The sequence below is a fragment of the Malania oleifera genome, chromosome 6 (assembly GCF_029873635.1).
Source record: "Malania oleifera isolate guangnan ecotype guangnan chromosome 6, ASM2987363v1, whole genome shotgun sequence".
In the NCBI taxonomy this organism is placed as follows: domain Eukaryota; kingdom Viridiplantae; phylum Streptophyta; class Magnoliopsida; order Santalales; family Ximeniaceae; genus Malania; species Malania oleifera.
This window is the reverse complement of record NC_080422.1, coordinates 87,299,826-87,312,230: the sequence shown is the minus strand read 5'-3', so window position 1 is coordinate 87,312,230 and position 12,405 is coordinate 87,299,826.

Genomic DNA, 12,405 nt, shown 5'->3' with positions numbered 1-12,405 from the left:
GCGACTTGTTTAAAGCATGGTTTCAAGATTATCATTTTGATGAAGCAGTATTCCCTACATTAGGGTGAGCAAAATCAGTGCCTAAAGCATAATATTAAATCACATTAAATGCTATGAGTTTGTCTCATTTAGATTCTCACACAAATCAAAGTGAGTTTGAAGTTAAGAAAATTATACATTTGTAAGCTGACATGCTAGAACTGAAGGTGCCTGAAACTTCCATGCCAATTGAAAATTATGCGTTTAGAGGCGAACTTAGTTGAATTTAACCACCCAAGTGTCCAATTCAAGAATATAAGGTCCAAACTGAGTTGAGTCAGCCCCGACACGTTCGTCACGTCGAAATGGACGTGTCGGTACCCAAAAACTCTTCTCCGAGAGCTTTTTCCCCATTGATTACGCGTCTAAATTGAGTAATTAGGTGTTTAAAATCATGCATTAACGATTATATTTTTAATTAAAAGTCTAATTATGTTCAATCTTTTAACATTGCGCTTAATTTATAATAATTAATTTTTATTCAATAATTTACGGATTTTGTATATTTTATTATTGTAGGAAAAATTCCGAAAAGTAAATCCAAAATTACAATTGAACGGACACGTGTCTAGGCCATGCAGCTGGTCCATGCATGCCATAATGAAGGCATGGGCGCGTGGAGTTGGGCCGAATATACAATAAAAAAGGGGCATTCGTTGGGCTTAGCAGCTGGCAAGGCTTGGGCTTCAATGCTTATGTGAGAACATAAAGGGGCTGCAGGCAAAATAAAGTGGGCTATGACGTGACCGTGGACCCATGAGTTGGAACCATGGGGAGAAAAGGAGAAGGCTTGGAGCTGACATGACCACGTGAGGGCCGCGCGCATCACCCGTGCGCTGGCAGCCGAATGAAGGCCTCATAGTTGTTTTTTAGGGTTATTTTAGGGTTTTAAGAGGGATATATAAAAGTAGCCTCTGGGAGGCAGCTTGGAGGCAGGTTTTTGTTTTAGGTTTTTTAGTGTAGTAGCTTTTTCTTGAAAGAGGAGGAGGAGCAGCAGCTTGACTGCCTGTGGGAACCCGAGCACCCCTCCATACGACTATTCTCTTTCTTCTCTCTCTAGTTAATTAGTTCTGCTACTTTTTATTTACTTTAATGTTGGTTTAAGTTAGTATTCAATTGAATGTTCAAATTTAAGATTATTGTTTCTCTTCTCTCTCTTTCATTCTTTCTTATCTTTTAAATAATTGTTTAAGCTAATTTTGTGTTTATAAGAGTGGTGTTTTAATTAAAGTTTTGGACTTTTAATTTCTATTGATTATTATTTAAGTTCAATTTTTAGTTTGCTTTTTGTTAAGTTCTTGATTGTGTTAAAATTTTAATTTTGGTTGCGTTAAGTGATTGATTGAAGATTTTAAGGTTGAATGCTTTAGTTAATTAATAAAGTTTTTTTCTTTAAGTTTTTGTTCGAAGTTTCAAACGTGTGATTTATTTCTTGCTTGAATGATTAAACGTAGGATTGTGTTTGATATTTAATTTTGTCATCGTTTATTTTACTGTGCCTATTTCCCATTTCTTGTCGTTAATTTAGTGTGTGTTAGGTTCATAAATTAAATTTCACATTATTTTAATTTTGTCACAAAATCTCAAAAATTCCAGGAACCCGACTCTGAATTGTGTTCAGTAAACTTTTCTTTTCTTATTTTATTTTGGAATTACACAAAATTTGAAATTAAACTACATTATCTGAGGAGATGATTTGGCCCTCGGGCTAATTAGTACACGACTGAACTCCTATACTTGGGATAGTTTCCGATCTGCTCATTTTTAGAGTGAGTCAAGTTTTTGACACCGTTGTCGGGGAATGCCAGATTTAATTTCAAACTAGTGCTTTATCCTTTTATTTTGCTTTTCCTCATAATAATAATAATAATAATAAGAAAAAAAATGTGTTTTGAAAAAATATGACTGCACCTGCACCACACACGCTTATAGATTTTCTGCAGCTTGCACGCACCACCACACCATCTTGCATTGCTTTACCACATAACGCACCAAATTTCATGATTAAGCTTGGGGTGTTGTCAGTGATATCCCAATTCTACGGGATAGATTTTGAGAGTCTGTATCAGCATTTGATAGACTTTGAGTTGACCTCCACCACCTTTATTGGAACTGATGAGTATATCAAACTCCACTTATTTCCTTTTTCTTTGAAGGATAAGGCGAATATCTGGTTTAACTCGTTGAGACCTAACTTTATTAATAGTTTGACTGATATGCAGTGTGAGTTCTTACACAAATTCTTTTCTTTTTAGAGAACCCAGTACTTGTAGGAGCAGACCAGTCAATTTATGTAGAAGGGTGATAAGACCTTCTAGGCTTATTGGGAGAGGTTCAAGGATCTGATAAATATCTATCCACGTCACGGATTCGAATCCTGGAGGTTAGCCAATTATTTCTATACAAGTCTTACTTTTGAATGCAAACAATTTGTCCAGATTATGTGCAATGGAGAACTCTTCAGCAAGGAACTGGATCAGACACTATCATTCCTTGACTACTTAGCTGAAAATGCCAAACACTGGAATACACAATATGATTAGGCACCAATAGCAGTACAACCTCTTAGTGCAATCGGTGGTGGAGGTAAATATGAGGTCAAAGGGAAGAATGATCTCCAGGCTTTTGCTGCTGCACTGGAAAGGAGGGTAGAAGAATTAGAAAAGGAGAGTAGTTCTGATCAGATACAATCAGCAAATTGGGTTAACAAAGCTCCAAATCAGCCAATTGTCGAGCACTTACAATCCGGAATGGAGGAATTACCCGAATTTCTCATGGGAGAATGATCAATATGGTTGATACTCTTCACAGTTTCAGCAACCTCCTCAACCTTATGCACCACTTTTGCAACCGACAAATTATCCAGACGCTCCTCCGCATCAGTATCCGCCACAACAGATCTATCAGAGTTACGCACTTCTAGGATTTCAATCTAATGAAACTTTTGTTCTACCAACGATATCTTTTGAGGATAGCATGACACATATGACTAATACACTTTAGGAATTTATGCAGATTAACACTCAGACCATGAATGAATTGTGGATCACCATCAACGAGTTAAACACCGATTTGACTAAGATAAGCACGACATTGAACACCCTGGAAAAAAAGGAATTTCTGACAACAACATTAACAAGTACATGATGTCTCAAGGGATCCTCTTGAGATGGAGAAGGTCATTAGTACTATGAGAAGTGAAGAAGAAGTTCCCTGACCTAAGATACCCATCAATAAACAAACAGTTTACCTGATAGCTAAAGTTGCAACTGAGATAGATGAAACTAAAGAAACCTTGGAGGAAGCGAGCTCATAATTGAAGGAGCCGTCATCTCAGCCAAATACTCAAGTGCAGTCTGCAATCGTGGAGCCATCATCCCAGCCAGATATTCAAGTGCAAGTGACAACCATGGAACCATCACTCCCTACTGGAGTAAATGTCAAGGAGTGCAATTGTTAAGCAAATCCCCGCAGTGGTAAGGTGCTTGGTACACCCGATAAAGAAGTTGAGTAGAATGGTGAGAGTTTAAATTTCAAGGAACCAGGTAAAAATTTTAATGTTGATGCTTCTGAAGAACTAAAGGTAACTGTTCCGACAACTTTTCCTCAAAAACCAGTTCTTAAAGAAGTGAATTTCCTGGAAAATATACTGAATAAAGATCCTTTCTTTTTAAAACAAGGAAGATAGTCTGCACATGTTTTGTCTGGTATTTTAGAACGTATTGATTTATTTGAGGCTAACTTTTGTGCAGGTAACAAGATTGATTCATTGTGGTGACTCAAATTTGGAGACTTGCCGGTTTAATTTATAGACTTGCACCCACCAGATGAAATTCCTCTTGAGCCTCCTCTAGACATATTGTGTCATTTTTTTTTCCATTTTGTTTTAATTTGTTTTATTTTTAGTTTATTTTTAGGTACATTTTTCCTTAGTTTCAGTTTTTCTTTTCCTTTACTTCTTCACTCAGGTATGTCTCTACTTCCCTCCCTATGCTTTCACATTGAGGACAATGTTTCATTTTAGTTGGGGGGGGGGGTGCTACTCATTTGATGATATAATTAAAAAAAAAATTTGTTGAATATAGATGATTAGGCCATAATTAACACTGACTTATATCCTTTACATACTTGCATATAACCTAAGAGTTACACACTTAGGTTATTTATATGTAGTTTCTCTTTGTATGGCTAATCTAGGAATTGTAACTCTATGAAGATTGACTGGTAGTTCATTCATGTTAATTTGACTATATAAATTCTTGTATTTACATGGTATCTCATGAGACTGAAAATACACGTTCATGTGACTTGTAACACTTAGGGTTCCTTGTGAACACTAAGAGAGCGCCTGTGGCGACTTTGACACCTTGTGAGGTATTGTTGAGTCATTTATCGTTCTTTTGAGTCTTTTACATCAGTTTAGAGTTCATAAAACTCAAATTTTTTTTTTTTTTTTTCTGGATACTCCTTGTACGCTAGTCTCGGTATTTGACTTGCTAGCCTAGAGGTGACATCTAGTGGGGAGATAGAAACCTAGGTTTTGTAGCCTACTCAAGATGTGAAGGCTGAACCATCTCTACATATAGACTTTTTTCATGGACTACTGTTCGAGCTTAATTTACATGGGTGGTATAACTACAACAAAAAAAGTGTAATGATTGTCCTTACTGACCATGAAAAGACAGAAATTGAAAAAATGAGCAAAAGAAAGAAAAAAGACAAATAGAAATGCACAAGAATGAAGTGAAAGATTAATACCTACTCCACACAACTACCATAAAAAGTCAGGGACCCGACACATGTTCTCCATATATGAAAACTCTTCAATTGCCTAATGCTTCAGATGTATTCACGCCTGGTTTGTGAATAAGTTGATCAAGAGTGGTCTTGGTTGGATATGACGAGTAGGTGAGAAGATGTTTGGGTGAAGGACTCGACACCTTACAAATTGGTTGGATCCTTTTCAGACTAATCCACTCCATACATTTAGCGTTTTTTCCTTACAATATGTGGGATGTTTGATCATGACACTCCTCCTCACATATAACGAGTGATTCATCATTTTTGAGTATTTTTTAGGGTATACCAGTTAGGCCAAGTTGAAACGACCATTTTGTAGGTGTCCACTGGTATCTTGAGTGCAACAAGTCATACACATTGCATATGCCTCGAGATTTTGCTTATTTATACTCGAATTTATATGGTTACATTAACTTTGAATATTAATTGTTGGTTAAATCTATGTGAGTATACTATTATTAATGACTATATAATGATGAAACTTGCATGGATGACTTGCTTTGGAGTAGCATGAATTGTGTATAAATTAGCCCAAGGGTCAGATCGTCTTCCTAGGGAATGCAGTTTAATTTCAAATTTCGTGTAATTCTAAAAGAAAATAAGAAAAAGAAGATTTTACTGAACATAGTTCAAATTCGGTTCTTGCGATGTTTGAGATTTTTGCAATGAAACTTAAACTTTAACTAAAAATTTAACATGCATAAAATAACTGAATAAAAGCCAAACTCAAGTCCAGAATAACGAAAGAAATAACCTTACAATTATTCAACTAAATAAAAATACTAACTTTAAACATAAACCCAAAAAAAATAATCTTACAATTACTCAACTAAATAAAAATAATAACTTTAAACATAAACCCAAATAAAAATAAACTCTAACTAAATAAAAAAACCAACTTTAATAATAAAAATATCCAAAAAAAAAATATTTAAATGCTACAAAAGCTTTAAATTGGAAAAAGGCAACTGAAATTAACAATAATAATGCTCAAACAAGAATTTAAATGCAAGAGAGAGAGAGAGAGTTAATAATAATAATGTTCAAACAAGAATTTAAATATAAGAGAGAGAGAGAGTATATTAAAACAACAATATTATAAAAAGAACCGAACAAAACTAATTTTAATATGATAATTCAACAAAAATTAAAACTTTCAATACTTTAAATGAAGCACAACTGGAATTAATAATAATTTAAATAAGTGTTTAAATGCAAGAGAGAGAGAGAGATAGAGTAGTCGTGAGTGAGGAGATTAGAGCTGCACGGGTTTCTCTTCCAAGCAGTAGCACAGCAAGCTGCAGACAGCAGCAGCAGTAGCAAGCCCTTCCTGCGGCGCTGGTTCCAGATAGGGGTGAGCATAATTCGGGGAAAACCGAATTAACCGACCAAAATTGGTCGGTTCGGTTCGGTTAAAAAATTTGGTTCGGTCGGTTCGGTTATGTTTTCCAATATTTCGGTTAATCGGGTTTCGGTTCGGTTAATGGAGAATATTAATTCGGTTAATCGATTAACCGATTTACGAATTAATTAAATTTTAAATATAAATTAATAAATTAAAATCTGATTTCACTCATTCCTGAATCCCTCTCATACTCTCAGTCTCACACTCTCACTGCGATCAGTCTCACAGAAGTCAGAACATGTAAGTCCCTCACTGCCTTTCACCGTCGTCGTCGCCGTCGCCATCACCGTCGCCGGCCATCATCACCAACACAGTCACTGCTCTCTGAAGTCAGAAGCCATCGTCGTCGCCTTTCTCTCGCTCACCCGAGCTCCTCTGCACCACCAGGCACCATCTTCACGCGATGCCTTCATCTGTGTCCATCGCCGTCGCCGTCGCCGGCCATCATCAGTTCATCACCAACAGTGCAACGCAGTAACTGCTCTCTGAAGTGAGAAGTCAGAAGCCCTCACTGAGTCACTGCCTCTCTCTCGCTCACCTGAGCTCACTTCCGCACCACGGCACCACCATCTTCACGTGATGCCATCGCCGTCGCCACTGGCCAGCCATCGTCACCGAGAACCACCCCCGACTCCTCATCGTCATTGGCGTCAAGCTCACCCGAGCTCAATCATCTCCCCCGACTCCTTCCTGACTTCCCCCTTCCCTTGTTCGGATTTACCTTCCCAATTCCCCCTTCCCTCATATTTCTCGGTTAAATTAGGTTAACCGAATTACCCGAAAATAAATTCGGTCGGGTTCGGTTCGGTGAGGCCCAATGGTTCGGTCGGTTCGGTTAACACTATTCTTTAACCGAAATTTTTGGTTAATTCGGTTAATTAACCGAATTTGGCCGAACCGACCGTTTGCTCACCCCTAGTTCCAGATAACCAAGAAGAAGACCCTAAAAGTAAGAGTTTTTTCCCGTTTTAACTTTTTAAAAAATATATATATTAAATAATATCTCATTATGGGAAGTATTTCCCAGAATGACTCTGACGTTATCTCACTACTCCAAGTAGCGAGATTTACCACGTGTCAAGTGGAGAATTATTTTTCTAAAAACAAATCTCGCTACTTAGAGTAGCGATATTTTACCAAATCTCGCTACTCCAAGTAGCGAGATTTTCCACGTGTCAATTTAAGAATTAGTTTTGTAAAAAAATATTATTTAATATCTATATTTTAAAAAATGATAAATAAGGAAAAAACTCGATTCCTTGTGCTGTGGTGTTTTTTGGTTCGTTGGATGGATCGTCTCGGGTGGACAGCCCCAAAATGTGCAGAGTTGGATGGCCCACGTCAGCCCACGTCAAATGGTTGACAGAGAGCTTAGTGTCTTTGGACGGCAGCAAATCTCAAGATGGGATTTAAATTTTTTTATAGAAATAATTACTAAATATGTTTATATACATTATATTATTTTTATTGCTTATTAGTATCCGTAGTTGATGGATGCTAGCAAAAATAGGACGGTAGGAAATAATGGCTATATGCAGGCTGCTGTGCATGCTCTGCAGCAACTGTTCAGAATTCTGACCTGCAGATCACAACCATTTCTTTTAAAAAAAAAGTTTCTTTAATAGGGAGGCTTAAGGGTGGTTATCGCTTGAGACTAATTAAGAAAGAGGAAGAGGAGGTCATCTGTAACACAATTCCTTAGTCCCAATTTTAAGTCTTAGCTACTTTTAAAAATAAAAATAAAAAAATTAAATCTAATTTTGTTGATTTTAGCCTATTTTTTAAAAATATCTTTACTCATATTAATATTTAAATTAGAAGGATCCGACAGTTTCATTTATTAAGTCAAATGACAAAAATACTTATCATAGATAGTGTTGGATCTTAGGGATAATAATAATAATAATAATAATAATAATAATAATAATAATAATAATAATAATAATAATAATAATAATAATAATGCAATTATAATTTTACAAAAAATTCATTAATATTATATTGCTGCCCTCTTATGTTTTTGGATCCATTTAAATGTTTATTAAGATTAGGCAAGACAACAAAATTAAGAAGTGTATCCTCATTTCAAAATTGTATCATATACTATTCAAAATTTTGAATTTAATATTTTTCATAACAAATTTGTATGATATCCCCCCATAGTACAAGCATGAAGTTATCTTTTACTTTACAAGCCAAGAATTAATTAAAGTATTATACAATATATATTGGAAATATTTTTTACCCTTTTTATAAAATATTAAAACTCAAATCCATCTCTAAATTCCAAAATTATGATTTATTTTAATTTCTCTTTTACCTACCTAACTCCTAATCTTTCAATTTTTCTTTTTTTAAAGATTCCATAATGATAATGATAAATTACAATAAGACACGTAAAAAGTGAATGCTTAATAAAAATAAGTTTAACAAAAACTATTGTTTAATAATTTTTTTTTGAGGGGATTTTAGAAATTAGCTCAGCACTCATATGTTATATTTGTTAACATTTTTATTCAATATTTTTATCTAATTTCACATTTAATAAATTTAGTAATTATTTATATAAAAATTTTTAAATCCCATGTTGCGATTTGCTACCGTCCAAAAGACTATTCTGCCTATCAGCCATCTCATATTGTCCAATCAGAAGCTGACAAATCAGGGTTTGGGGCTGTCCACCCGAGACGATCCATCCAACTAACCAAAAAACACCACAGCCCAAGGAACCGAGTTTTTTCCCCATTTATCATTTTTTAAAATATAGATATTAAATAATATTTTTTAGAAAAATAATTCTCAAATTGACACTTGGCAAATCTCGCTACTTCAAGTAGTTAGATTTGGTTAAATATCGCTACTCCATACACTATATAACAATCATACACTATAAATATATATACATTAACTATATTTAATTAAATACGAAAATCTTTATATAATTTATTATTGAGTAGGAAATATTTAAATGTTATGTTCCATTTATAACTGCTATCTATAGCACAAAGAGAGTCGATGATCCATCAATTATACTATTTTTTTGATCGAAAAGTAAATATATTGATCAAAATGAGTATTTACATGGAACACTGGGCAGATATAAGGGGGGGGGGGGGAAATGAACTCCATCAAAATTACAAGCAATAAAGTTAACACTCAGGATCTTAAGAGAGCCTGAGCAAATCTAGGGACCTTTTGGCCTAGTACTGTGTATATATGTTTCTAAATGGTCACAATCAACTCCATTGGAGATATGAATTTTCCTTCAAACCTTTTCCTATTTCTGGTATTCCATATGAGATAAACAGTAGAGGCCAAACCAACTCTCTTACCAACCAAAAGGAACAATACAGGTTTCCTTCAAACCCAATACGCCTATCACAAGTAGGTAGTTTCCTTATAATTCCCAGCGAAAGAGTGAAAGCATGTATAAGGGTACTTCCACTCTTTCAAACCGCCATGGACCAAGGAACCGTAGTTCCTTTAGTTATCCAGAAGTTATAGCAAATGAAAGAGCTAGAATGATCGAGCTCCTATTCCTAAAAAAGCTGAAACAATGCATCCAGGTGGTTCGCACATCTTCACATAATCTGATTCTTAATTCTAATGAGCTTTTTGTATAGTGAGAATTCATCATTTGATATCCTGGCCTCCCACAGACTTGAACCTTTCAGGTAGATTTGATTGACACATTTGGACTAGACAAAGCCTTTTTAGAGTGGATATTGCAGAGTGTTTTTGTGAGCAAGGAAAGATGCCAGGCTTTCAGATCCAGCACGCCCAGACCACCTATCATTTCACATTCCCTCTCCTTTCCCATCTATAATTTCACAGTCCCTCTCCTTTCATTCAGTAGTAGTTGCAGGTCACCATCCGAGGGATTGTTGTGCAGTTTTTGTTGGGAGAAGTGGGATGCATTAAGAGCCTTTACAGGTTTTTTTAGGCCCTCAGATCCCCCAGAATCCATCTCTGCTTAGCAATCACCCTGGCCAATTTGCTCCAAACCGTACCATTTGTTCAAGTAAGGGAACACCCTAATGATCTCAGATCAGATAGACTAGTTATTACTCCTCCAATGACTACTACAATTATACTTATGGAGTCTTTTGCTCATTTCAAAACTTATTGTTCTTGATGTTGGGAATTAACATGAAATTCCCCAAGTGTCTGCGAGGAAGAAAGTATCAAAGGTTGCAGCACAGAAAGGTCGTTAACTGTTACAGAGATATCTGATGGGGAAGATGAAAACGATGCTTTCAGCGATGAAGATTTTAAGGTGGATGTGGTAGCTGGTCGCCCAGAATATGGAAAGAATGGGGGTAGAAGAAAACAAGTAGCAACAAATGCTAAATCGACAGCAACAGCTGCATGAAAGAAAAGAGGACAAGATAATAAGCAGCAGCCTCAGCTAGTAGGCCAGAAGCTGCTGACGGACATTTTGAAGCCTGCAGAGAATCCATGTATTTCACCAGAGAAGAAGAGTAGTTTAGTGTTCGGCAGGGTAGGTGGTAATGAAGAGAAGGCAGCGAGTAGCTGAGAGAAGGTGAATTCTGATTCTGCTTCTCCTTCAGACGACAATCCCCCTTCGGATTGTCTTTACATTTCCGAATGTTAAACGGTTTCACCCTTCATGAATCCTACAAAATGTAGAGATTTGTAAATTATTTCCTTCTTCTATGTTATTAATATGTTCTAGCATATAGAGTTGGGACAACACTGTCCTACATTTAATGTTTTTTAACTTTTACTTCTTCATCATATATGTAATCTTCATCATATATGTATCCATTATCGATAGGAGTTAATAGAACTTCCTCCTTTACAGATCATAGGTTATTATTTTCGTCTGACTCATGTTTAACTTTCTACATTTTGGATTGTTATTACATTTCTGATTTAATGATTGGTTCTATTGTGCCTTTGCTTAGCATTTGGTTTGTGCATTCAATGATTCCAAAGTATTCCAATGTTTTCCCTCATTTAGTTCGAATTCCATTATCGAGAATAAAGATTTTTCATTGAAACTGTTCATTCATATCTAAATTCGCAACTTGGTATTAATTAACAAAAAATCTTAATTTATATTTAAAATAATAAGACATACCATCCTTTCCATATCAATCTTATTATGAACAAAAGATTAATGCTCCATGCCAAGGAATCTATTAGCAATATGTTTGTGGTCAAAACATTAAAATTCTTATGTTCATGAAAATTTTGTATCTTCAGTAACACAATTCTGAAGCATCCGAAAGTCGAAGGATACAATGATGCTACGAACCAACTGTTGTAGAAATACAAATGGCTCGATATACACTTTTTAGGATTATATTTTTTTTGGTAGTTCTAAAGATAAATCATCGTATCATACAGCTCTTTTACTGAGTATACATTTCAACCCTATTCAAGTTGAATTGCACCTAATTGAATTCTTTCCTTTTTCCTCGGGGGCCCGTTTGGTCTTACTTTCAATATTGTGAAATTAAAAGTAGAAATAAAACCTAAGAAGCATACATAGAGAGACTAAATTATATTTCACAACGTTACATTCATGAGATTTGTATACATTGAACCTATCAAAATACTATACTAATTTCGGCAGAGTCCTATTTACAAATTGAGCATATCCATCCACGCACCTGTGCAAATAAAACATTATTCAAATACAATTGATACTAGTATGTTCACAACGTTACATTCATGAGAATCGTATACATTGAACCTATCAAAATACTATACTAATTTCGGCAGAGTCCTGTTTACAAATTGAGCATATCCATCCACGCACTTGTGCAAAGAAAACATTCTTCAAATACAATTGATACCAGTATGTTCACAACGTTACATTCATCAGATTCGTATACATTCAACATATCAAATTACTACACTAAATGATACCTGCTTGTCACTTTACCTATTGCTGCTCTATAGATTCAGAATTAAGAAAATTACATTATGTACAAATGATACTCCAAACAATTACATTATGTACAAATGATACTCCAACCAAGTAGAAATAAAGGACAAATGATATATTCTATACAAATAGATGCTGTACAAATGAAGTCATTAATAAATACATTATGCCCAAATGAATAGTGAATAAATACATTATGTACAAATGAAGTTGTAAAGATATATCTGATGTACAAATGAAAGTA